The sequence below is a fragment of the Urocitellus parryii genome, chromosome 7 (assembly GCF_045843805.1).
Source record: "Urocitellus parryii isolate mUroPar1 chromosome 7, mUroPar1.hap1, whole genome shotgun sequence".
Taxonomy (NCBI): Eukaryota; Metazoa; Chordata; class Mammalia; order Rodentia; family Sciuridae; genus Urocitellus; species Urocitellus parryii.
This window is the reverse complement of record NC_135537.1, coordinates 95,923,564-95,949,599: the sequence shown is the minus strand read 5'-3', so window position 1 is coordinate 95,949,599 and position 26,036 is coordinate 95,923,564.

The window sequence follows — 26,036 nt, the reverse complement described above, 5'->3', positions numbered from 1 at the left end:
AAATAAACTCGCACTGGAAATAAGCCACATGGCAGGGGAATGGAAGGCTAAACTCACACAGCCGTGGAGAATCAGGGTGGAAACAGAAAGGGATTTGGAAGGCAGTGAGGAAGGAGGCAGAACTTTTGTAGAATGAATGGGACCATTCAGAAGTCCAGATTGCCCTGCTTGCTCCCTTCCTGCTGCATAATGTACAGCCATTAAGGATATCAACGGGACCTAGTAGGTGCTAAAGGTACTGTAAGCTCAGAGGAGCTAGTGAATAATTCAGAAAACTTGATAAAGAATCTCAGTCCAAGCAGTTATGAATTCAAGCAGGCAATGCCACTAGACAATGGGCCATGGTTTTCATTTTCTCATAGTGTTCTCAGGATCTAGAATGCCTACCTGGAGAGAGGTGCTCAGGAACTGATTATCAAGCACTCACCCATTGAACAGGTAAGAGAAAGCCCAGCCATCAGAGTTGACACTTGAGAGGTGTCACATTTGACAGTGAGAGGTGTCAAATGGAAATCGGCTTTATATAGAGACTGAGTTGAATCTTTTTTTAATTTGTTCTCTCTACCTTATTTTTTTCTTTGAAAAACAATTAATAAGTCTCATCTAACCAAAAAACAATATATACACTATTTTCAATCACAAGTGCACATATGATAAAGTAGTTAGTTCATTTTGCTGGTCAGATGAAAACACTCTTCCTCTATTTCCCTGCCTTCAAATTCTACTACCACCTGCACTGCCCTAAAAGCACAATGAAGATTGGTTGACTTCAGAGGTTTGTGTCAACATGCGACAGAGACCAGATATCTATCCTGGGGAAGTCATTGAGATAGAAACAGGAAACTTGATCTTTGGCATATAAAGTAAAAGTAGAAGTTAAAAGAGAAAAATGGATTTTATATTCACTGTGGGCTGTGCCCAGAATGATATATAATGAATTCAGGAATCAACCAGTGGTGGGCATATCAATATATATATATATATATATATATATATATATATATATATATATATATACAGACAGACAGACAGAGAGAGTCAACATGGAAAAACTCTTAGTGGCCAAAACTGATGAAGTAGTTTAATCTAACATGGGATTATATCCATGAGTTCACATTGCTACAAACAATTTACTGAATAAATAAGTGAGGAAGAAAATCTAACAGAAAAATTCCAAATATTAAATGTAGAAGGAATCAGAGAAATAGAAAATCACCATCAGAACATCAGAGTAATAGCTGTTACAGGCAATATCCATGGCAAAGAGATGAGAAACTTTAGAAGCCAATGTGTTTATGCAGTCTCAAGGTATATGCCCTCCATATATTTTTGATTAGTGTGGTGGTTTTAATGCTCACAAATTCTTTGACACTCCTATCTCTAGGAACTGGAGTTTAATTCCATTCTTCTGGAGTATCCATGGTACTTAGTGATTGCTTTCTAGGAAATAGGTTAAGATACAGGAGAAAATGGTCATCTGGAAGATAATGCTTTAACCAAGAGATCAAGGTTAATATCACTGGTAATTAGTTATGTGATACCACATAGACACTCACATGATGTGATGAAGAGACATTCTTCTGTGGCATTCCCAAATTCCTAGCCCTTCATCCTGAGAAAACACCAGACAAACCCAAATTGAAGACTATTCAACCAAGACACCTGACCAGTACTCTTCAAAGTCCTGAAAACCAAGGAAAGATTCAGAGATACTGTTTCAGATTAGAAGAGACTGAAGAGACATCTTCAGTGGTGTCCTGGACTGAAGTGTGGAGCAGAAAAAGGCACTCATGAAAATCACCAACAGCATTCAAATAAAGGCTGCAGTTCAGTTAGGATTGTTATAGCAGTGTTAAATCTTTAGTTCTGATGATTGTTCCATGACTATGTAAATCTTAACAGTGAAGACAGCTAAGCAAAGAGTACACAGGAATTCTGCTATCTTTATTTTATTTATTTATGTGCAGTGCCTTACACATGCTAGTCAAGTGCTGTACCACTGAGCCACAACCCCAGCCCTGGAACTCTGCTATATTATGCCTCTTCTTTTATGAATCGAAAATTAGTTCAAATTTAAAAAAAATCATAAGATTATATGTCCACATGTAGAAACACATTCCCCTTCCACTGTAGAGAATCCTAAAGCTTTGCTCCCCCCATGCAGAGAAATCAGTTAACCTGAAGCAAAAGGAAAATGAAAAAGGTAAACCATAATCCACTGAGTTTCATGAGTTGCCCAGTTTTTTGAAGAGGAACTTTGATTTTATATATAAATATATATGTGTGTGTGTGTATGTGTATATATATACACATATACATAGACATATATATATATATATATGTGAATATATATATATATATATATATATATATATATATATATATTAACTCATAGCACTTAACTTTCAATTAACTTTCAATATTCAAATATCCATTTAATCCATAATTCAAATATATATCCATGAGTATCTTACAAACACACACACACAGATATGTGAAAATGACAGAGGTAAACAACCAATATGATCTCTGCCCTGATGGATCGTAATCTACCAAAGACAGATGGAACCACAAAATCATGAAAGCAAAGTCAGATAGGCAATGCAAGAGAATCTCAAAGCAATTTCACAAAGACCTGTGCATACATTACCTAACATCAATCCCTCCATACTCCTACAGAATAGCAAAGCACCAGAAACCTCAGTTAAAACATGAAAACACCAACCTAGTAAGGATCAAGTGATTTGCTAGAATTCACACAGCTTATATGTAGATGAGTGACCCTCTAGGACTTCAGACTAATAAGTGTATAATCTTTCAACGTAACTATAACTTAAAACGTTTTAAAATCTTCTTTTAAGTTGTGTTATAAATTCATACAGTAAAATATATCCTTTCTAAGTTCAAAGTTTTAGTAGTTTTGAAAAATAGGTACCATCATGAAGAAAAACCATACTCAATATACAGAAAAGTCAGGCTTGTGCTTCTGGCCAAGAATAATCTGCTATGATTGGAATGAATACCTCCCAAAGGCCCATGTGTTTTTCAAAGGCTTGGTCCCCAACCTATGGCACTGTAGGGAGACAGTGAAATCTTGATGAGATGGGACCTACCAGGAGGTTTCTGGCCACTAGAGGTGTGCCCTTGAAGGGGATATTGAGACAAGCCACTCCATTTCCTCTCTTTGCTTCCCAGGTGCCATGAGATAAGCAGCTTGCTCTACCACACGTTCCCAGGATAATGCGCTTGCTGCCTCACCATTTGCCCAAAGGCAATGGGGCCAAGCAAACATGGACTAAAACCTTTGACACCATGAGCCAAAATAAACCTTTTTTTCTTACAAGTTTATTTTCTCAGGTACTTGTTATAGTAATGGGAATATGACTAACACATATGTAATAAGTAACATGTTTATTATCTGATCCAAAATTTTTTAAACTACAGGATAAAATATGTGAAACAATAGTTTTCAAGACACTGTACACCAACTGAGAGCAGTAGTGCTATAGGCCTGTAATCCCAGCAGCTGAGGAGGCTGAGGCAGAAGGATAGGAGTTCACAGCCAGCCCCAATAACTTAGCAAGACCCTAAACAACTTAGCAAGACCCTGTCTCTAAATAAAATATTAAAAAGAGCTGAGGATGTGGCTCAGTGGTTAAGTGCTCCTGGGTTCAATCCCTGGTACCAAAAAAAAAAAAAAAGACACTGTACACCAGGCAAGAGGAACTAACGTACAGTCCAGATTTTCTAAGTTGAGGCAATAGCACTGATAGTCCACAGAGACTGAAGTAGCTAGAGTTCATAGGTCAGAATTCAGAGGAGATGCCTACACAGAGAGAAAAGCCAAGAGTTGGACAGAGATTTTCCTCAAGCATCCTACAGAGTAATTATCAGTAAAAGTACAAGGAAATTAAGGACATCCAGTGAAAGAGTCACCTAAAAGGACTAGAAAGAACAGTGTCTGAAAATTACAGTACTTGGAACAGTCTTTTCCCTCCAAACATACCAGAAATGTCATCACTCAGGAGAATGAAGAATAACAACAGATGTCTTATTAGAACAATGCCAATAATAAGACAGTGGAATAACATCTTTATGGTACAGATGCTCTGTCCTTATAGTGGGATTTTCTCCTGATAAACCCATTGTAAATTGAAAGATTATTTTTCAAAAATACAAAAGCTAAAAGAATTCATCACAAGCAGATATACACTACACAACATCTAAAAGGAATTTCTTTAAGCAAAAGAAAAAGTATAGCACATGGTATGTTAAAAAAAAAAAAAAAAAAACAGCATATAGGGACCAGCTGCCAAAAGTGGAAGGTACCACTTCTAACTAAGACAAAGAAAAAGTCAGACAACTCCAAAATTGTACATAGTACAATTTTACAATTTATTAGGGGCTCATGGACAAAAGTGAAGCGGCAGCAAGATAGTAGCATCTCCATATTCCAAGGCAGTATGCATGTGCTTACAAGCTAAACTATACAAAGATGGTCATAAGTAAACTGGAGTATACCTGAGCTTTCCAAAAATGACCTATTAATATGTCAGATATCAGTTAAGAAACAGTCCATGCATCAATTACCAGCATAAATTTCTTCACTGACCATTGGATGACTTTATTTATCGTACAGGGTTTAAAATGCATGCCAGGATTATCTGGTGGGCAAAATGGCAGTTACAACCAATGTGACTGTGGTTGTATAAAACTCGATCTATGTAGGGAAATAAGGATCTACACAAGGTAATAAAAAACACAAAAATGGGAACTACATAGTAATTATGTCAGTTTTTTTCTTGCTACTTAACTCCACTTTTAAAATAATTGAATTTTAAAACATGAGCCTTATGCTATGTGTGAAAAGAAAACATATAACAATAGCAAAAAAATTAGGAGAAATTGGAACATAATATTGTAAAGATGTTATACTGAATCAGGAGTCCTCAAAATTACTGAATTTTGGGATAGATGGTTCTTTGTCCTGTGGGGACTTTTTTGTAATCAGTAGATTGGAAACATTCTTTCCTGATCTCAATCCTTAAAAGATGATACCACTCAAGTTGTGACAAATAAAATTTCTCCAGGCATTATCAAATGTCCTCCGGAAGGCCAAAGTGTCCATACTTGGCAACCACCACTGTAAATGAATAGGAATTATTTTACTTGAAAGTAAACTATGGTAAGGTTAAATTGTGTGTGTGTGTGTGTGTGTGTGTGTGTGTGTGTGTCCATGAAAATGAAGTAACTAAAACAAAACAACAACTATATCTATAAGAAAGCAAAAGAAGTAAAATAGAATCATGAATATTAGTAACCAAAAAAATGAAAAAATGGGACCAAAAACTAACCACAGACTTAACCAACAATCACAAATATCACATTTAATGTAAAAAATTGAACCACTCCAATTAAAGCCAAATATTTTCAGATTGACTAGTAAAGCACAATTCAACTATTTTCTGCCAACAATCAACATGTTAACTATAAAGACAAACACTGATTTGTGAAAATGAAAGAGGGAAGAGTTATGTCATGCTAACATTAGTGATAAGAAAGCTGGAATAATTCTTTTAATATGAAATATAAATGTGATATTAATCAAATATTGATATATTAAGGCATAATACATTCAGAGCAAAGAATATGACCAGGGACAAAGAATCTCATTTCATAATAATAAATGGGTCAATTAAACTAGGACTTATAGAATCTTATAAGTTTTGCCCCTAAAATTTTTATTGACAGAACTACAAGCAAAATTTGTATTGACAGAACTCCAGATTTTACCTTAAGAAATAAAAAGAGCAAATTAAGCTCAAAATAATCAGAAGAAAAAAAATAAAAACAGAACAATAATTAATAATTAAAAAAAAAACAGAGAAAAATAATGAAATCAAAGCTGGTCTTTTGAGAAAGTTAATAAAATATATGTACTTCTAGCTAAAGATGTAAACAATTACCTATATCAGGAATAAAGGCAAGGAAAGTGACATTAATTTAGATTCTAAGGATACTGAAAGAAAAAATATAACAATTATAGTCCTTATTTGACTTTGACAAATTAAGCAAATAAAGACAAATTCTTTGAAAGACAAAAACTATCAAAACTCATTGAAGAAAAAAGAAGAAATAGCTGACCCACATAATAGCTCTATATATAAAAGGAAACATATTTGTGGTTAAAATTCTCTCTCTCTCTCTCTCTCTCTCTCTCTCTCTCTCTCTCCTCTCTCTCACTCTTCCCCCTCCCTCTCTCTCTCTCTCACACACACACACACAAAACTATACAACTCTAGACATAAATGGCTTCACTTGTGAAATCTACCAAACATTTAAGTATGAAACAGTATCAATCCTACTCAAACTCTTGCAGAAAATTACAGAGGAGGGAATACTTTGCAATTTATTTAATGGGCCTAGTACTACCCAAATATCAAAACCAAACTAAGACCCTATTACTTAATGGTAATAACTAAATCTTTGCCCCTTAGGTCTCAAAATGTTATTAGAAGTAATAGCCACTACAATAAAGTATGAAAAAGAAGTTAAAAGCATATAGATTGCATCTGTATTATAAAAGAAGAAATAAAAATCTGTCTTTATTGACAGAAAATATGATCATTTGTGTAGAAAGTTCCCCTAAAATCTCCCCTCCAAAAAAGGTGGTACACTAATTAGTCCAGCAAAGATTCAGGAGACAATATCAATATATAAAATTACCATTCCTGTATATTCAAAATGTACAGTCAGATTCATTATGTTCCTAACCAAAGTTTTGGAAGAATTTTTTGATTAAAATTGGCAAGATTATTCTAACATTCATATGAAAAATACAAAAATAAATGTTTTGGCTATTTTAGAAAATAAAAAGAAAAACTAAGTTGGCAATCTAACACTACCTGACTATAAGGATTATAAAGTTAAGCTAATCAATGTGGTATGGTATTGACATAAAAATAGACACAGATCAATAAAACAGAAGACAGTCCAAAAGTAGATGCACACACACACATACATACATACACACACACACACACACACACACACACACACACACACATATACCACTGATTTCTAACAAGGTTCAAAACCAATTTGATCAGAAAAATATCTTTCAATAAATAGCGCTGAACTCATTGGGTATCTAATGGGAAGAGAAGAAGAAAGGAAGGAAATTTTAGCTGGACAAGGTGGCACACACATATAATCCCAGATACACAAGTGGTTAAAGCAGGAGGATCACATGTTTGAGGCCAGCCTGAGCAACTTAATGAAACCCTGTCTCAAAAATGAAAGAACTAATAGGGTATGGTGGCACACACCTGTAAAACCAGCAATTCAGGAGGCTTAGGCAGGAGGATCACAAGTTTAAGGTCAGCCTCAGCAACTCAGAGAGACCCTGTCTCTAAATAAATAAATAAAAGATCTGGGGGTGTAGCTCAGTGGTAAAGTGCCCCTGGGCTCAATCTCCAATGCCAAAAAAACCTAAAGATTAAAAAAATAAAACATTCTCAAGATATAGTTTAGCAATAGAGTATCTCTGAGTTTAATCCCTAGTACCACAGGGAAGGTGGGGAGAGGAGAAAACACTTTGGTTTAATCCTTATACCATATACAAAAATTAGCTTAAAGTGCACTACAGACATAAATGTAAAATGACAAAGCTTTTAGAAGAAATTATACAAAAAGTCTTTGTGAACTTGGGTTAAACAAACATTTCTTAGATATATCATTAAAAGCATGACCCATAAAGAAGAAACTTTACAAATTAGACTACATTGAAATTCAAAACTCCTCCTCCTCTTTGAAAGACACTGCAGAGAGAATACAGAGACAAGCTGCAGTATGCAGCAGGTCAGGGTGGTGACGTTCAATTCATGTAACTGGTAAAGGAATTATATACAGTCTATAGAAAGAACTCTCAGACTTCAAAAAATAAAAAAAAAAAAATTCTAAATAGGCCAGAAATTCTAAATAGGCAAAAGATGTTTCACCAAAGATGATAAACTGATGGCAAACAGGTACATGAAAAGAGGCTTAGCATCAATAGTCATTGGGGGTGCAAATTAAGACCACAGAGAGGTTCTATTACACACATACAGGAATGGATTAAATCACAGGTATGTTGACCAGCAAGCAACAGAGCCAGCCCAGAGTGGTTAATATTAGAGTGAGCATTTGAAGTGAAGGTGAAGACAGGGAACAACTGGAATTTTCATACACTGGAAATTGAAAATGGTACAATCACCTTGGAAAGCAGTTGAGAAGTTTCTTAAGAAATTAAGCATATGATTCAGCCATTGTGGGTTCAGATATTTGCCAAAGATGATACGTCCATTTGTAACTTTAAACTTGTGTAATTCATTATGTCAATTACACTTCAATTTTAAAAAGAAAAGAATGCACAGAGTAGTCACCATGTTAGTTTTCATGAAGTTAAGAGAGTAATTGGCAACAAAAATATTTGTTGTTCATCATTCACTGAATAGCACTAGGAACACTGGAAACATACAGTGATGGCAAAGTGATCTTCTAGAATTTCTCAGATGTTGTGTCTCCTATTTTAGGTTGTTCTTTTTGCAGACAGGGGTCCTATCTGCCCTTCCATTCATATGACCCTGGCCCTTATAGGTCCCAGTCCTGCCCACTGGAGGTAGCAGTGCTCAAAGCTCATCTTCTGATACCAAAACACTGAAGAGGGTGATCCCTGTGCATTTTGGATTATTCCAGAAGTATGATGTTGCTAAGATGGCAACAACTACTAGCTGCCCATTATAAATTAGTAAAAAAGGATTAACACCATCCAATGTATGACCCTAAGAATGTACTGGAAAACAGTCGCAGGGGCATGTACTGCGACCTTGCCATGATTAGAGAGGAACAAATAAATTCTGGCCAATTCAAGACCAAATCTGAGTGAAGAGTGTGATAGTAGCCTCACTTGCTCCTATTGGTAGTCTGGCCCGTGGAAACATCCTAAGAATGTGGGCAGGGTCATCTGCAGATCTAAACTCTGAAGAATTAGAATGTGAGAGGAATGAAAGGGCCACACCCATTTCTGATCTGTAGCCAGGAGCCTTCCTGGTTTACAATCAGTGACATCCCCAAACCCTCTGCATCATTATGGGTCCAGCTGGTCAGACACTACCTCGTACCTGGTATGGTCTAATGCCGTAATTTGGCTTTTTGTAGTAAAATTCAACCTTTCATATTCATTGATTCATATAATAAGTGCCATTAATTACCTGAGACAGCAAAGCACTTAGGTGAATGCTGGGGTGTCCAGGATAGCTAAGACAAGGAGTACTGTCATGGAGGTAAATCTCAAGAAAGGAAGACGGACATTCAATAACTGAGCACATGAGCAAGCTGAACATCATTGTGGTGTACACTTGGCAATGAGAGTGTGAAACAGATGACACTGAAGGGTCTGAAAGATTGGGGAGAACTTTCTGGAGATAGCAAAGGTGAATTCTTAAGAAAGAATAAAAGTTATCAGGGGAAGTCAGAGGAGGGAATTCTATGCTCTGGGGGAAAAGAGAGGAGCACTAATCAAAGAATTAAAAGGAAGAGGGCCTGTTCAGTTTCTTAGCCCATTTATTGATTGGGTTATTTGCTTTTTTGATGTTGACTTTTTTGAGTTCTTTATATTTCCTGGAATGGGCTAAGGAACTGAACAGACACTTCACAGAAGAAGAAATACAATCCATCAACAAATACATGAAAAAATGTTCAATATCTCTAGCAATTAGAGAAATGCAAATTAAAACTACTCTGAGATTTCATCTCACTACAGTCAGAATGGCAATTATCAAGAATACAAGCAACAATAACTGATGACGAGGATGTGGGGAAAAGGCACACTCATACATTGCTGGTGGGACTGTAAATTGGGGCAACTATTATGGAAAGCAGTATGGAGATTCCTCAGAAAACTTGGAATGGAACCACCATTTGGCCCAGCTATCCCACTCCTCAGTTTATACACAATGGACTTAAAATCAGCATACTATAATGATGCAGCCACATCAATATTTTTAGCAACTCAATTCACAATAGCCAAACTATGAAACCAATCCAGATGCCCTTCAACAGATGAATGTATAAAGAAAATGTAATATATATACACAATGGAATATTACTTCTCCATATAGAAGAATGAAATTATTTTGTTGGTAAATGAATGGAACAGGAAAATATCATGCTAAGCAAAATAAGCCAATTCCAAAATACCAAAGGTTGAATGTTTTCTCTGACATATGAATGCTATTTCACAATAAGGAAAATAGAGGTTCTTTGGATTAGGCAGAAGGGAGTGAAGGGAAAGGAAGGGAATGGAGATAGGACAGTAGAAAGGATTGGGCATTATTACACTATGTGCATATATGACTATACAACCCGTGTGATTCTATATCATGTACAACCAGAAGAATGAGAAGTTCTATTCCATTTAAGTATAATGTGTCAAAATACATTCTATTGTCATGTCTGACTAATTAGAACATTTTTTTTTAAGGAAGAGGCAGTGGATGGGATCAAGAGCAGAGAGAGCAGCAGGTGGGGGAAGGCAGAAATCAGATAACAGGGCCTCAGAGAGGATTGGGGGAGGGAAGAGAGTCACTTTGCCAACTTTATTGCTTTGTTTGCTCACTAGATCCATAAAGATTCATCAAATTAACACAAAATAGACGAGTCACACAATTTCACCAAGAAGAAACACTCTGAAATGTTGCTTGGGGTCTTTTGGGATATTTACCTGGATCTAACTGTTTATAAATCTTTTCTTAAAAGTATGATTCTACTTTGCAATTTTGTTCAGAACAGTAGCTCAAACTCCATCAAACTTTTTTTTTTGGGGGGGGGGATTAAGTGATTATCTGGGGAACTCAATTATCACAAATTATCTAGAAATGAGGGAGTCAAAGAGCTACAGAGGAGAAGAGAGGATCTTAAATCCTTACCAAATCCTATATGCCTAAGGTGGTCCTTAAAGGTTATGATCTGGTTTTGATTCCTTTACTTCTCAATCTCCTGAAAGTCATAGGCAATAACCAAAGTTGCTAAAGGGTTTGAGTTTGTGGGGTTCCAGGTACACTGAGTTATTTTTTAGATGTTTTGGGCAGAAGAAGAGCTAAAGTAGAATTGGGAAAAAAGGAGGAGCATTAAGAAAGTAGAAACTGAAATTATCTGACCACTAAGGGTAAAAGCAGAACAGGAGGCACTCACAGCCCTATTGTGGCTCCTGATAGCCTCCTATCAGGAGGAGGAGACCATGCCTGGTCATAACTTGCCCCAAACCACAGAGACAATATGTGATTATAGGAAAGAAATCTGGGATTCTGATGATGAAGGTCAGTGTGACTCCAAAGTCATCATTTTCCTGCTATCTTATGCAGACTCCAAGGCTGACTGTGTTGTGTCCTATTATGGTTTAGATATGAGATGTCTCCCAAAAGCTCATGTGGGAGACAATGTAAGAATTTTCAGAGGTGAAGTGATTAGAGTATGAGAGGTGTAACCTAAACAATAGGTTAGTCATATCAATATGGATTAACTGGGCTGTAACTATAAATAGGTAGGGTATGACTGGAGAAAGTTGATCACTGGAGATGTGCATTTGGGGTTTATATTTTTCCCTTAGTGAGTTGAGCTCATTCCCTGCCCCTCCTTCTTGGTTGCCACATCCTGAGCTGCTTTCTTCCACCATTTCCATCTGCCATGATGATCTGCCCCACTTAAGGCCTAGAATTATAAAGTTGGCCAACCATGGACTGAACCTCTAAAATCATGAGCCCAAATCAACTTTTTCCTCCTCTAATTGTTCTTGTCATGTCATATGGTCACAGCAAGGAAAAAGTTGACTAAAACATATCCTTATACACCACTGAAATAACTTTACTTTTCAAAGAATGGGCCTGCTCGCTGAGATTGTTCTAAAATGCAGGAACCTCAAAAGTTGGCAATATTCCCAGATATTGATCTCCAAAGGCTTGTTGGTCCCTCAACCCTAGAGAATGTGATATTCAGCACCTGAAGTGAAATGGCCTGCATGGGTAAGGCCCAAAGAGTGACATGAAAAAGACATAGGACATCCCCAAACCAACCAACTAGTTCTTATCTCATGGGAGCATTTGACCTGCTGGGAGTTATCCCAGTCTTGCCCACTGGGTCATTAAACATGAATCCTCTCAGCTGACCTCCTGTGTCCATAGGCAATAACAGTCTTCTCTTTGTCTCTCTCTCTGAGTCTTCCCTCTCTCAACTCTAGCTTCCCTAAAAGGAGAGCATGCTGCATGGCAGTTCCCAGAATTCACACATTGTTTCTTGAGAAGAAAGCGGGAGGTACCAGGCATGCTTCATTCCCAGAGGAAAAAAAAATGAATCCTTTGGTTACTTGGAAGTCTCTGATTTGCTGCCCACCCTATCTCTCTACCTTTTCTAAGAGAAAAATTTCCAGGTAACTGCTCCTTGGTTTGCTCAGAAAAGAATAGAATGTCTGTTTTCTCCTTGATCCTGAGAACATGTCTCACACTCATTCCATTCAAGTATCAGGCAGATAATGCTGTTTCATCACCAATTACCTTCCCAGATGTCTGATACAGCCTGGGACCCACATCTGCGGTATCTCACATCAGAAATGTAACCTGGCTTTGGAACTAAGCGCCCAACCTGACCAACTTAGCCATCAAGGCTTGTGTCCTTGGATTTCTCCATTCCCTCTCCCATCAGGGTCACCAGGATTGGAATAGCAGCAGCAGCTAAAAAGAGCCAAGAAAGAAGTTTAAGCAAAAAGCAGGATGAAGCAGAAATTCCTGAAAACAAAGGGAAAATTGAAGCGATGAGTTATCACAGAAAGAGCCCTGGTTAGGGAGAAGCTGCAGATTTTATTTGTAGCTTTGGCGTCTAGGACGTGGACAACAGTAGCCCAAACACCTCACCAGCTAGCCTCAGATCCTTCTCCTGTGACCTGAGAGTATTTGGCTTGAACTTTAGAGTAACTCCCTGCTGTCCTGTGAGCTGGGGAGATTGGAAGGACGTGCAGAGAAGGGCAGTAGGAGGGAACACACAGGGAGGGAGATGGGGCTTCAGACTAATGAGAGAAATATTCAACAGACGGCATAAAGAAGACCACCTGGAAGACAGGAACAAAGGAGCATTCAAATAATATATTTTGGAATCAAAGAAATAGATGGTATTGGTTGAACTTGCATCTAGAGAAAACCAGAGACAACTTTATAGGAAGTCCAGGGCTAGCAAAAGAGAGAAGATGGAACTCCCTTCCTGTCCTCACACCTGCCCTGGGTCCCAGGAAACCCATCTTTCTGCAAGGCAGACTGGGATAGCCAGGTAGCTATGGAGGAAATGAAATATCTATCCAAGGCTCATGGTTCACCAAGAAGACAAGCTTTCAACTACAGATGTTAAGTAATGTGATTTGGGTGAGGCATGAGCCAGGCCTGAGACTTCTGAACCAGTGACTAGAAAGAGCTTGTATTTAATGTAAATTTAGAATGACAAATCAGAGTGGAATGGTAGGTGGGGTGGGGAGAGGGAGGGAGAGAATGAGTATAAATTATCTCTGGAGGTAATACTTGACTGTCTCTGGGAATGCTGTGATTCAAAGCTCAGAGACCAGGAAGCACAGGGAGAAACACTCCCGAGGATGCAGAGGTCTCCCAATGGTCATGGGCTGGCCCATCAGTGACTCCTGCCTGGCCCAGGCCTGGCAGGCCTGGCCTTGACTTGCTGCTGGAGGGAGGCCTGGCATGATTTATGAGATGAGCTGGTGGGATGTTCTTGGCAAGCCAAAACTGTAAACGTGCAATACTTTATCTCTCGCAGCAATGTTTTAAGAAAAGGAAAGATGGGAAATGTCTTCATGAAACAGAACCCCAGCCCCTGGTCAAGGAGAGTGGCCTCTCTCTGGAGCTACATCAAAGACACAACTCTGTCTGCTCCCTGGGTCCTCTGCAGAGCCTGCCCTGGGGGCATAGCAGTTTGCTAGGAGCCAAGGAGAGAAAGAAGGAAACCACTGCTAGTGGTTCTCCTGTCAGGAAGCAGAGCTGGGCCAGCTGGGGATCTGCCACAGCCTTCCCACCTTCCCTTCCTGGAGCTTCTTCACCATCCAGATAAGATCCAGGTACTTCAGTGCAGCTGAAACCTGGAAGAGTCTCACATACAAGCACTGGACAGGGGGTTCAGGCAGCTGACCTACCGTCTAAAACTAGAGAGCTACGGGGCGTGGAGAAGGACACTTCTCTCCCCCATATTATTTTCCTCAAAAAAATGAAAAGAGTAAGAAATGAATGAACAGTGTTCTTAAGAACCATAGTGACCACAGAAAATAGCAGAATACGTTTTTCAATTTCAAGAGGAAAACCAAAGTCTCTTAAGCAAGATAATTATATTTGGAATTAAATGGAAATCCCACCCTGCTGTACATGACCTTCTAGCTGGTCACACTCCTGTGAATTAGACCAGCCTAGCTGAAAGAAGAAACACAAGCCTTTGAGTCTGATTGGGTAAGTTTGTCTCATCCTCAAGACCATCTCCAAGAGTCTATAAGAAGAAACAACCTGTTCCTAATTTTCCAGAGCATGTTGCAGCTTCATCCAAGATTTTTTGCCCTTTCTGTCTCATCCATGGGGATGCCTCATTGAAAATAAAGGACCTGAGACAAGGACTGCAGGAGCCCACACAGAAACTGTGTAAATTAGAAAAAGGCAGTCCTTCTCCAGGAAGAGCAAGTTTCATCCTCATTTAACTACTTACCTGGGTGCGCCCATACCACCTATACAAACTGCACAACTGTACCCAAAATGTAAAGTTGAGCTTGCAGGAGTTGCTCAAAATCTACATATCAGTAGTAATGGTACAACACTAGGTGTCACAGGCCAGTTCCCCAGGAAGCTGACTCAGAGGTGAAGACCTGAATTGAGGGAAACATTCCCAAGGTCAATACCTATTAGGGAGGGAAGAAAGGAAATCCGGACAGAAGGAGAAATTGGACCACAGAGCAGTTGCAACAAACCCCTCTACCCATCCTGTGGCTGGGACGTTGCTTCTGATCTGTCTAGAATTTGGAAAGGCCAGATCCCTATACACCCTGTATAGACCAATCATTGAGATGGGTTATAGTGAATTCTTTTTTAAAAAAAATATTTTTAGTTGTAGGTGGACACAATGCCTTTATTTTATTTATTTATTTTTATGTGGTGCTGAGGATCAAACTCAGTGCTTCTGATACGTGTGAGGCAAACACCCTAATCACTGAACTACCATAGTGAATTCTTATGATTTCATGATGCCTCAGTGTTTATTTTGAATATAGGTTGAACTTCCTTATACCAGAAGCAGGGATCAATCAGCCTTAGACCCAGTGTCCTGTTCTCCACCTTCTCCCAATTCCTAAAGTAATCAAGGCAGCTAGCTGTGCTATACAAGTGCCCCCTAGAGACCACCTCCCTATGGGACAGCTATATACAAACTGATTCAACCCACAGATCCCTACACCTGTGTGGACAGTGCAAATATGACACAGGAACAACCTATCAGTCAAACTGCCACTCCATGGAACACATGTCCACTTGCTATAAATCCAATGTTAAAATTCCTCAAGAGAAGCCTGTTTGGATAATGCCCAGGAAATCCCCACAGGTATTGGCCCACAGGTGGTCTTTCTCTCTCCTCCTCTCTCTAGCTCCCCCTCGCTGTTTGAGTTCATGTGTCCCAGACAGCTCCCACCTTCCCCTTGGCCCTGCAAGACGCACCTCCCTCTTCTCTCTGGAACCTGCAATAAAACCGCTTCTGTTATTTCATGTGTCTTGTTGTGCCACCTTCTCTGTGTCCCACCTGAATGAAACTCCCAACCCCCTTGGTCAGCACTCTCCTAGACTCTGGCTATGTTGGTAGGAATAAACTGGACACATGTCAGACGAAAGCCAAAATGGTGTTCTCCAGCATTAACAGGTTTCCTGTGAGAGGGATACTTGGTCACAGTTTGAACACCTGAGCATCAGGCCATTCAGGATAAACAGTGTTCTGTGAAAATCATTTTATACCCCGGTTGCAGCTGGGGGAATCACACTTCAGTTGGTGGTTCTGGATGGCCCAGTTTAGAATCCACTATGTTAATGAGCCCATCATTTAACAAATGTGTTCTGTGCAGATATCTCCATTTGGCCCTTCCAGATCTACTCTCTACCTTTCTCCACTGGGTCTTCTGCTCTGGGAGGCTGACCTGTATAATGACATCAGCAGGCTCCCATGCCCTCCAACTCCCACTGGGGTTTGGCCTATCGAGCCCTGGCAGGAGATCACAGAAGGGAGGAGAGTGAGGTCAGAGTGTTTATTCTCTTGGTTCTCTCTGTGCAAGGTCACCTTGGGTTGGATCTTCCTCCATTTGAAGGTCACAGCTCCTATCCAAAGCCCTCTGCACAGACCACTGATTGTTTTCTTCCATGTTCTGCAAACTACTCCCTCTTATTACTCTTCTAATTAGGATCTACGCAGGTCAGTCTCCCCTCCCTATTACTAATGCCAGGATCCTATTGATCTGTGAGCCATCTCTAAACTATGCCATACCTTTGTAAAGAGTTCTCTAGGTAGCCCTCTTTGAATTATCCTAATTTGAGTATACTTCCTTAAATTATCCTAGGATCCAAATACATACTTTTGGACATTTTATTTCCTTTTTTTATTTTTTATTTTTTTATGGTGCTGGAACCCAGGGCCCTGTGCATGTGAGACAAGCACTCGACCAACTGACGTCTATCCCCAGCCTCCCTCTTTTCCCTTCTACCACCATGGGAATCAGATGTTCTTATGCCCACTTTAGATATAAGGAAACAGAGGTTCAGAAATGTCACGTGACTCACCCTCATTCTTGGTTAGCAAAGATGGCCCTGGTCAGTTGGCTGGGCCCCATGTTTACCTCACTATAACATTTTAACATTCCCTTCAGATTATTCTTCCTCTCTATCACAGCTCAGGGAGGAGAGGAAGAGGCAGAGTCATGGAGTTTGAGACACAGAGTATTCTACAACTCCATGTGAAGGGTAAGGTGGTACGTGGAGCAGCCACACAGGACTGTGTCTTTAATTTCCATCCTAGGATGGGGGGAAAAAGGATTGAGAGATATTTTCTGATTCTTTCCCAAGCCATCCTCTGGAAACATTTTTTCCCCAAATTCCCTCTCTCAATTAAGAAATTAAGCTATTTTTAGAATCTAGATCCATCTTAATCAGCTGCCTGTGGGTTGGTCACATGACCTTGGGGTCTTTGGTTTCTTCATCTGCATAAAGTAAGATGGGTTAACTACATGCATCCAAGGAGTTTCTATGAGCAACTTGTTCTCTCAGCTCTTCTAATCCTAAAAACAGACAACAGCCATGTGGATAAACCCTCATCCCTGGGAAAAAGTGGAAGGAGCTCAGCTGGTGCTGTGCACAAAGACTCACTTGTTAGCTCTGAAGGGCTCTTCTAGGAGCTTGTGCAGCCCTGATTAAAAGCAGGGTGGCCGTTGAGTCCAAATAAGAAAGCAAAGATACCAGTTCAGTTTGCATTGTTCCCAAAGTCCCTGGATAGAGCAAATACCTGGACTCTCACTTGCATCTGGGGTAGAATCTCTGTTTTCCTGATCAAAAGCAGACTGGATTCTCTTCAGGCAAAATACCTTTTGTCCTGATTTGCCTACCTGGACCTCTATTACTGAATCATCAACCCAAGGACCAGATGAGAACAGGTTCCATTCAGACGCTGCCACCACTCTGCAGAACTCTCCCTAGCTGAAGAGCCACCACCACTGCTTCTTCTTTCCTGTCCATGCTCCCATTCCTACACTGTGAAGTAGGAATTCACAAGTCCATACTTATTAATTAAGGGTAAAGGTAAGGGGAATAGGACATGAGACAAGGAAGAATGAAAAAAAAAAGGAACACCTTACCCAAGTGGCAATACTTTAATATACTGCAAAGATGCTCAAAGAGTCACTCCACCATACTGGACATCTCAACACGTGATGTATAGAAAAAAAAAATAATAGACCCATGGAAAAAGAAAACAGGATTTATCTTCAGACACCCTCCCATTTCCTCTCTCCCATTTCCTAGTTTCCACTGGCTAAAGTTCACCCTGGAGGAGTTCTCAGTCCTCCTCTTCTGCGTTCCACCATCTGTGCCCTTCAAAAGTCACTGAGGAAGCCAGACCTCCAGCCAGAAAGGTGACAGTGCCTCCAACCTGGAAGAAGTGGGAAGAGTAGTAGTGCAGAATTCAGTTGCTCTGCCTTCTATGGTAGGATTGTGTCAGCTCACCTTGAACTTGTCACCCTGGTAGAGATAGGCAACTAAGTGTCTGGGAGAGAGTAAATCTGAACAAAGCCAAGGAAGTACAAAAACCCTCTCTGGCTATGAGGGGGTAAGAGGGAAAGGTATACCAGAGAAAAGCTCAGGCACCTTTATTCAATAAATGTTTCCCAAGACACTGGATACAGAGATGAGACAAATTTCTTTGCTTTCAAGGAACATACTCTACTGGGGAGACAGACTTAAGACAGGCTATTATAAGTAATTGTTGCAAAGATCATTGTGAATGATTATACTTAACCTCCCTCACTTTATTTATAGGAAAATGAAACCTAGACTTAGCAAATTTGCTTAGAGGGTCTGTGGCAAAAAAAAAAAAAAACACATAGAAAACCCAAGATGTTAATTTCCAAGTCAATGCTTAATTTACTGCCCCTCTCTACAGGCACAGAAGTGGTTTAGAGCTTACTATGTTCTGAAACAAGTGTACTTTAAAAAGGTGCTGCAGTACCAGGGCCTGGTCCAAGCCACATTGCTTAACTCTGTACAAATTTCCCTGTAGATCAAAATGGCATGTCAATAAGGAGGTTGGTGTGGATGGGGAGATAATGTCAGGGAACTCTTTGTGAAGACAACCTATTTGTTCAGAGGAGCCAAGAGAGATCAGTTTAATTGAAGTTAAATATATTTTAAGGAAGGTAAGAGCCTAGCTGGGGGTTCAGCCAAGAGGTTTTGTTCTGCCTTTGAAAATGAGAAGAGTTGAATAGGATCTGCATGGATAAGCTGATAAAAAGCCCTTTGAAGTGGACAGGGATCTTTTTATAGACTCAGAATAACTTAGCCTGGGGTGAGGGGTGAAGGAAGAGAGCTACTCATTTACAAACTGAAGTAGTAAATCCCTCCTGCTGGATTTCTTCTGGCTCAGCCATGAAGAAAGATTGGCCTGGTGTCCTTGTCTATCTGAGAGAAGTCAAATCTGGCTGTCCTTCACACAGAAAGTGCAGACAAACGACCCAGGGGAAAGCTCTAGAACCCCGGTTAGTAGACATTAGAAAGAAAAGTATGGAGCACAGACTCTCGGCCTCCATACTCCATTCCAGCTCACACACCATCAAGCCCTCCACATGGGTCATGGGTTAATCTTTAAAAGAATGAAGGAGAGTTTACTCCAACTTCTTGTCAATGAATAATAGCAATAAAGATTATTCTTATGGATTGTTTACTTTGTGTCTGATGCTACATATGCAATACCTCATTTATTCCTTTGAATAACACTAAGTGGTGGGTGTTATTTTAATTCCCATTCTGCATCCACAAAATTGAAGCTCATTTTTGCACTAGTAAGTTTAAGCAAATCTTTCAAGCTTAGCATATCACAGACCAGAACCTAGAGAGATAAAATTGTTAGATGGTCAATGCTGAAGTGGCTTGAGGAGTGCACCTCTGGTGGCAAGCCTCAGGAAGTAAAGCTTCACTCCCATATCACCTGTCCTTTGTCATGAACAACTAAACAATATGGTCTGATAATCCACTCACCAATAGCTCACCATCTCCTTTTAGACATGAGAACATTTGACCAAAGACTTAAGATTCAGCTTTCTGTAGACCCCTGGGTCCTGTGTTACCCTGCATTTGAAGAGAAAAAGGATGCCAAGAAAAGGAACCACAGTGGTAAGTATGTCCCAGGAACAAGGTACCTCAGTGGTATTCGAACTGAGAAGTTGTTCACCTTCACTTCTAAAGAAGACAGAAATGAGGGATTTGGACCCAAGTTACTGTAGAATTGAACTCAGCTTTAAAGCATATTGTTAAGATCACAAGCTTTATCAAATCTGTCCTGCATTCCTATAAACACGTCAACATCTTTTTTTGATGATTTACAAATACATTTCATCCAAACCTGTGTCACATCAACATCTTGACAGCTGAAGCTGTGACTTTGGAAAAAGCAGAGAAATCAGGAGACACTGGGTGTATTCTTAATTCCTCCCAACCTACCTGGGTCATCTCCCAAGCCCTTAATTCCTCCCAAACTCACCCTCTGGACCTCCATTTTCTTGTCTGTCAAATGAGAGGATTGGGTACAGCTGATCTCCAAGGTTCCTCCATTCCTCCCATCTGAATCTTGCATACTTCAGAGTAGCTGCGGAGGGAAACAGATCACCAAAATGTAAAGAGAGCGGGGGAAAGTGTAGGCCCTGAAATGAACTCTAAGAAAAATCAATGGGAATTTATGTTGCACAAGTACAAGGGACTGTGTGTCCTCAAAAGCCACACAACCTTCCTAGATCCTTGAAATGTCGTGAAGACAGATGAAACACACATTCAGTGATAAGGAAACCTCTCCGCCCTCTTTGAAGATGGCTCCTCCATTCACAAGCCCCACCATTGTCCCTCTCTACCATATAGACAAGAGTTCAGAACACACAAGTCCTTTGAGCTTCCACCTATGGGGCCGTCCACCTCTGATCCCTCCCACTGGAACCCTACGCTAGGGAAACCCTAACACAGTGTACTCGTAAATATGTACAACTTTTGCATATACATTAAAAAAAAAGTCTAAAGGGAAATGCTAACTATGCTGATTTGATCATTATGTATGGTATACAGACCTCAAATTATCTCACAGTACCCCATAGATACGTATAATTAAAATAATAATAATTAATAAAAAAAGAAAGAATTTGAAGGGAAAGTCCTGGTAATGGAATCTCAGAACATGTTAGAGTGGAAAGAGACCTTAGAGGTCTTTTTTTAAGTTCTGGGAATAGGGCATGTGCTAATTGGCCTGGCTCTGGCTATGAAATAAATTGCCATCATCATTATCTTATTCTCTGAAGGAGACAACCCCAGGTTAATATTACAAAGAAGGATGAGTCACTGGAGAGGTTTAAAAGTACCTGCTAATTATTTCTTTAAAGAAAAGCCCTAACTCTGCGAGAAAGAAGTCATGCACACATTGACTGCCCATTAAGATGAAAGGGCAGCTTACCTGGGCTGCTCAGGAGACCGGGGAATAACAGGAGTGGCTCTGTTCTGCTCACAGGCTTCCCACCAGAGGCCCTTCCTGGTCACTCTTACTGACCATGAGTCCCTGGGAGAGGAGCGGGCTTCATCTCACTTTCTTACTACCTCGCCATGATGCCAGGAGGCTCAGGGAGGGTAGACCAGCTGTAGGAAGGGCTGAGGCTCTTTGAGTTGTAGAGTCAGCCCAGGAAGGATTCTAAATTGCCCAGTTTGGGAGTTATCCGACCACTTTCTCCAATGGCTTCTAAACATGCAGATTTATGAGTAATCCCAACAGTTAAAACAGCAGACCAATTCCATAATACGTTCTGGCTTTTAACGTTGACTCAGTATCCTATCCATCTGTGGGAACAATGAAATTCATTTGATAAATTAAAATTTTTGAATACCTGGAGTTTGGTGATTTTGTGTGGTGCCTCTGTGGCAGACACCTTAACTTCTTGAAAGAACTGCCAAGGACCCTTCAAGCCAATACTTTCTAGGCCCTTGAGCAATTCTCTGACTTGGGAATTTAGGTTAGTTAGTATTATGGGCTGAATTGTGTCCCCCGCTCTCACCAAAACTCATTGTGTTGCAGTCCTATTCCCCAATACCTCAGAATGTGAACGTATTTGGAGATAAGATTTTCCAAGAGGTGACCAGGATAAATTGAAGTCTTTAGGATGGGTTTTTGTCCAGTCTGACTGCTGTCCTTACAAGAAATTTGGACACACAGAGAGCCACAAGGGATGCACATCTGTAGAGGAAAGACCACCTGAGGACAACAGGCAGCCATCTGTGGCCCAAAGAGAACAACCTCAGAAGAAACCAGACCTACCAACACCTTGATCACAGACTCCTCGTCAAGAACCATGAGAAAATGGATTTCTATTGTATAATTCACCTAACCTGCAGGGCTTTTGTGTGTTGGATGGTTTGTTTTGCTATAGTATCTATGGTTAGCGATACAAATTAATAAAACCAGCAGTGGCCCCCTTCCTGTGCCCTCTCCTTTGCCATCCTACTGCATTTAGCCTCACTCTACAGTAACTGAAGGTCCAGATCTATGACTCCTGTCCTATTCTGTATTCATGGAAAACTTCAAATGGTCTAGAGGGATGTAGAGATGCCAGTTCACATCTGGTCTTGCATCTTTTTGCTGGAGAGTTCACCAAAAAATATAATAATAATCTTAAATTTCTCCCTTCATCTTCTAGAAAGGGCCCCTAGGTCTTTGTGTGTGTAGGTTCAGGGTAGGGTATATTCCAAGGTGAAGAGGGAGAGGAAAAAGAAGGCAGAAGACAGAGGAAAGAGCTGGAGAAAACAAGGAGAGTCGATAGAGAAGATGGGGAGGGGAATTCAGGAGAAAAGGGGAGGCCGGAGAGGAAGCTAGGAGGAGGAAGATAGAAGCTCTGCTTTCAGAGGTCTGGGTAAGCTCAAAGGTTTCCAAACCACTTGTCCATGAGAAGAGGATGAGATGGGAGCTGCTGTCCAGGAGGAAGACAGCCATAGCACAGGTACTGGGAAGAAAGGATGGGACCCATACACCTGGGAGGACAAGAGAATGACCAGTTGAAGGAAAACATGCAGCTGTGCCTTCACCAGAGGCTGTGTCCCAAGTGTACCTCTGATGGGGCTCCCGCACATTTGGCCAAGGACTAGTATTACCAAAGGGCTCAAGAGCCAAGAGCTTAATCCTGAGTATATTCCTCTTGCACTTAATTCCTATCGCTGCTTCCTTGTCTGGTCATACCCATGAGGATAACACCATCATGTCAGGGTCACAATACCGAGTTGAGTTCCCCCTCTTTCAAATAACTGGATATGTGGCCCCTTCAGGATCGAGTCAGAGTCCCCTCACCTGTGAGGTGAAGAAGCTGGAGCTGAGCTATCTACACATCACCTAACTCTCCTGTGACCTTCTGAGATGCTCGCCCATGTGCCCATCAATCAGCACAGCCTATGAGAACGCTGCCATCAGGGTCCCTGGGGGATGGTCAAGGAGAAGCCAAAGGAGCAAGGGAGGTGTTCAGCTGAGTTTCCAGAAGGAAGAGGCTGCTGTTCACCCCTGCTGAGGGTGGAACACATTCAGGATGAGGCGGTGCTGGGACAGGGTTTGTGCCCTGCCCCCTCCTGAGGGCTCTTAACAATGGGGAAGAGGCACTGAGAAGACAGAGTTCCCCACTTAGGTCTGGCATAAGGGTGTGAACCAATAGGAGCTGGAGACAAGGGACACAGGTTCAAGGTCTGCCCTCTCTAGATAGATAGATATGTGTGTGTGTGTGTGTGTGTGTGTATGTGTGTGTGTGTGTGTGTGTGTGTGTGTGTGTATGTATCTATGTGGGGGTGGGGAGGGGGTGTGTGCTGGAGCAGAAAGAAAAAAAAAAACGGTGTGCCTTCAAGCTGAGGTTCCCATGCATAAATAGATTTTATATGGTTATAAAAAAAAAGGTTGAGGAGAAATAATTTTATGAAGCCAGAAGAGAAGGGAGTACAGGTGCAGAGCTCTCCATCTTATCTGAAGGGCCAGCCAGCCACTCAGCACATAGTGTTCTGGTCAGAAGTGGAGCTCCTGACCCTGAGGAGGTCAACACCCTTGGTCACGGCTAAGGGACGACAGCCCTGCACATGGAGAAGGAGCCCTGCCAGTGTGGCTGCCCTGGTATGGGACTCGGAGTCTGCCCTTTGACGCTAAGATTAAGTGTTTGCATTTGTAAAATGGAGACAAGAAATTCTTGGTCCAACTCCCCTTAATGGCCATAGGAGGCAAGAAACACTAGACGATAGAATGGAAGGAGCATGGTGGATCTGGAAAGGCAGGCATTAGAGCATCGGAACCAGAGTCAGACTCGGGGAGTCCTCAGCATGGACATGCAAACTGGAGCCAGGGACGTGCATAAAGGAGCAAGAAGAGCAAACCCTGGGGACACCAATGGCTCCAAGATGGGCAGAGGACAAAGCACCAGAAGTGGAGATCAAGAAGGAAGGAACGAGAGCCACCAAGGGCTGACAGGAGGGAGGTGAGAGAATGATCATTTAAGCCAAACAGACTTCTGAAGAAATGAGACTTTTGTTCTTTTTACCTCCTCTGTATTGACAGCGGAGGTCAATCAGAGCAGAGCAAATGGCCACTTAGAGGAAAGAACACATGTGGCTTGCAAAATCATTTTTTAAATTTTTGGCATCTATTGTAAGCCTGCTGAGAAGCACAGGGCTCATCCATTCCACCTGGTGGTTTGCTGTGTGGCCCTGGGCATCTTACACAATTTCTCTCTGCTAGATGTGAGCCAACATTTATCCAAGTCCTGAGTGGCCTGGGTTCAGAGGGGATGAACTGAGGATCCAGTTAGTATTGAGCAACTGACTCCAGAGAGGAGTGTGTCATACCTCATAGTCAGCTGGGGTCTGCATCTCTCCCAAAGTCCAAGCTTCTAGACACGGATCTAGAAGTCCTCTTCGAAAGAATCCCACTTGACATTTAAAAATCTTTCAGTCCAACAGCACCCAAAACAAACCCATCCCAATAGCCAGAATTAGTGGAAAACCCTCTGGATGCAGACCATTGGACAGAACCTGGGGAGAGTTGAAGGAAGGCACAAAATCTGGGTCCCTGCCCTCCACCTTGGAAGGACAACAGACTCTTCTATGTTGACTAGCAGCCAGGCTCTGCTGTTGCTACAAATATACAAACAAAACGCACTCAGAGCCCAAGCAGAAGTCAGCAATTCTTCAGGGATCAGAGAAGCCTTTACAAGGAAGTCACCATCTGAAAGGGGACTCATGCTTAGGATTTCAACTTTCAGAAGAGAAAATGTATTCTGAGCTCAGTGTAGAGCAAAACTCTGGCAACAGGAAAGTAGCATTCTATTCAAGGAATAAGTTGATGGTTTGGGACTGCATTCTTTATTCAATGCAGAGTCAAGAAACTTGTTTAAGCATAGGGGTGGTCGGATTGATCCTGATATTTAGATAGAGTTTTCTAGCCAGGATGGAGAGTAGACTAGGAGGTAGAGTTACCAAGGGAGGAGAACTCTTGAAAAACTACTATCAATTCAGAAGAGAAATCACCATATTTCTAAGGGAAGAAGTGTTGATATTGCAAAGATCAAAAAATAAAAGGCAAACACCACATGATCTCACTTACATGTGTAATCCAAAAAAATTGATGTCCTAGAAGTATAATACGGCTTAGTGTTCAACAGAGGCTAGAGAGGCTAGAGAGGCTAAGGAGGCTGGGGAGGCTAGAAAGTGGCTGGGAGGGGTGGGGTGCGGCAGAGGCTGAGGAGGCCGGGGAAAGCTTGAGAAGGCAGGGAGAGGCGGGGAGATGTTTTTCTATGAGTACAATATTATATAGAAGGAATAAGCTCTGGTGTTCTGTTGCACCAGCCGACAATAATGTATTGTACGTATCAAAATAGCTAGGAGAGAAGATTTTGAATGTTTTACCTCCAAGAAATGATAAATGTTTAAGGTGAATGTTGTGCTAATCTGATTTTATTGTTACACAATATATATATATATATATATATATATACATACCAAAAAGTCATTATACCCTACAAACATGCATAACCATTATGTGTGAATCAGTATTTTTTAAAACGATGGCTTCAAGGTTTTCCATAATGTGTCAATAAAAAACACAGAAGGCACAGTGTTAGGAGAGTGAAATATAAATAAAATTATTTCTAAACAACTTGAGCCTGCCATGGCAGAATATAA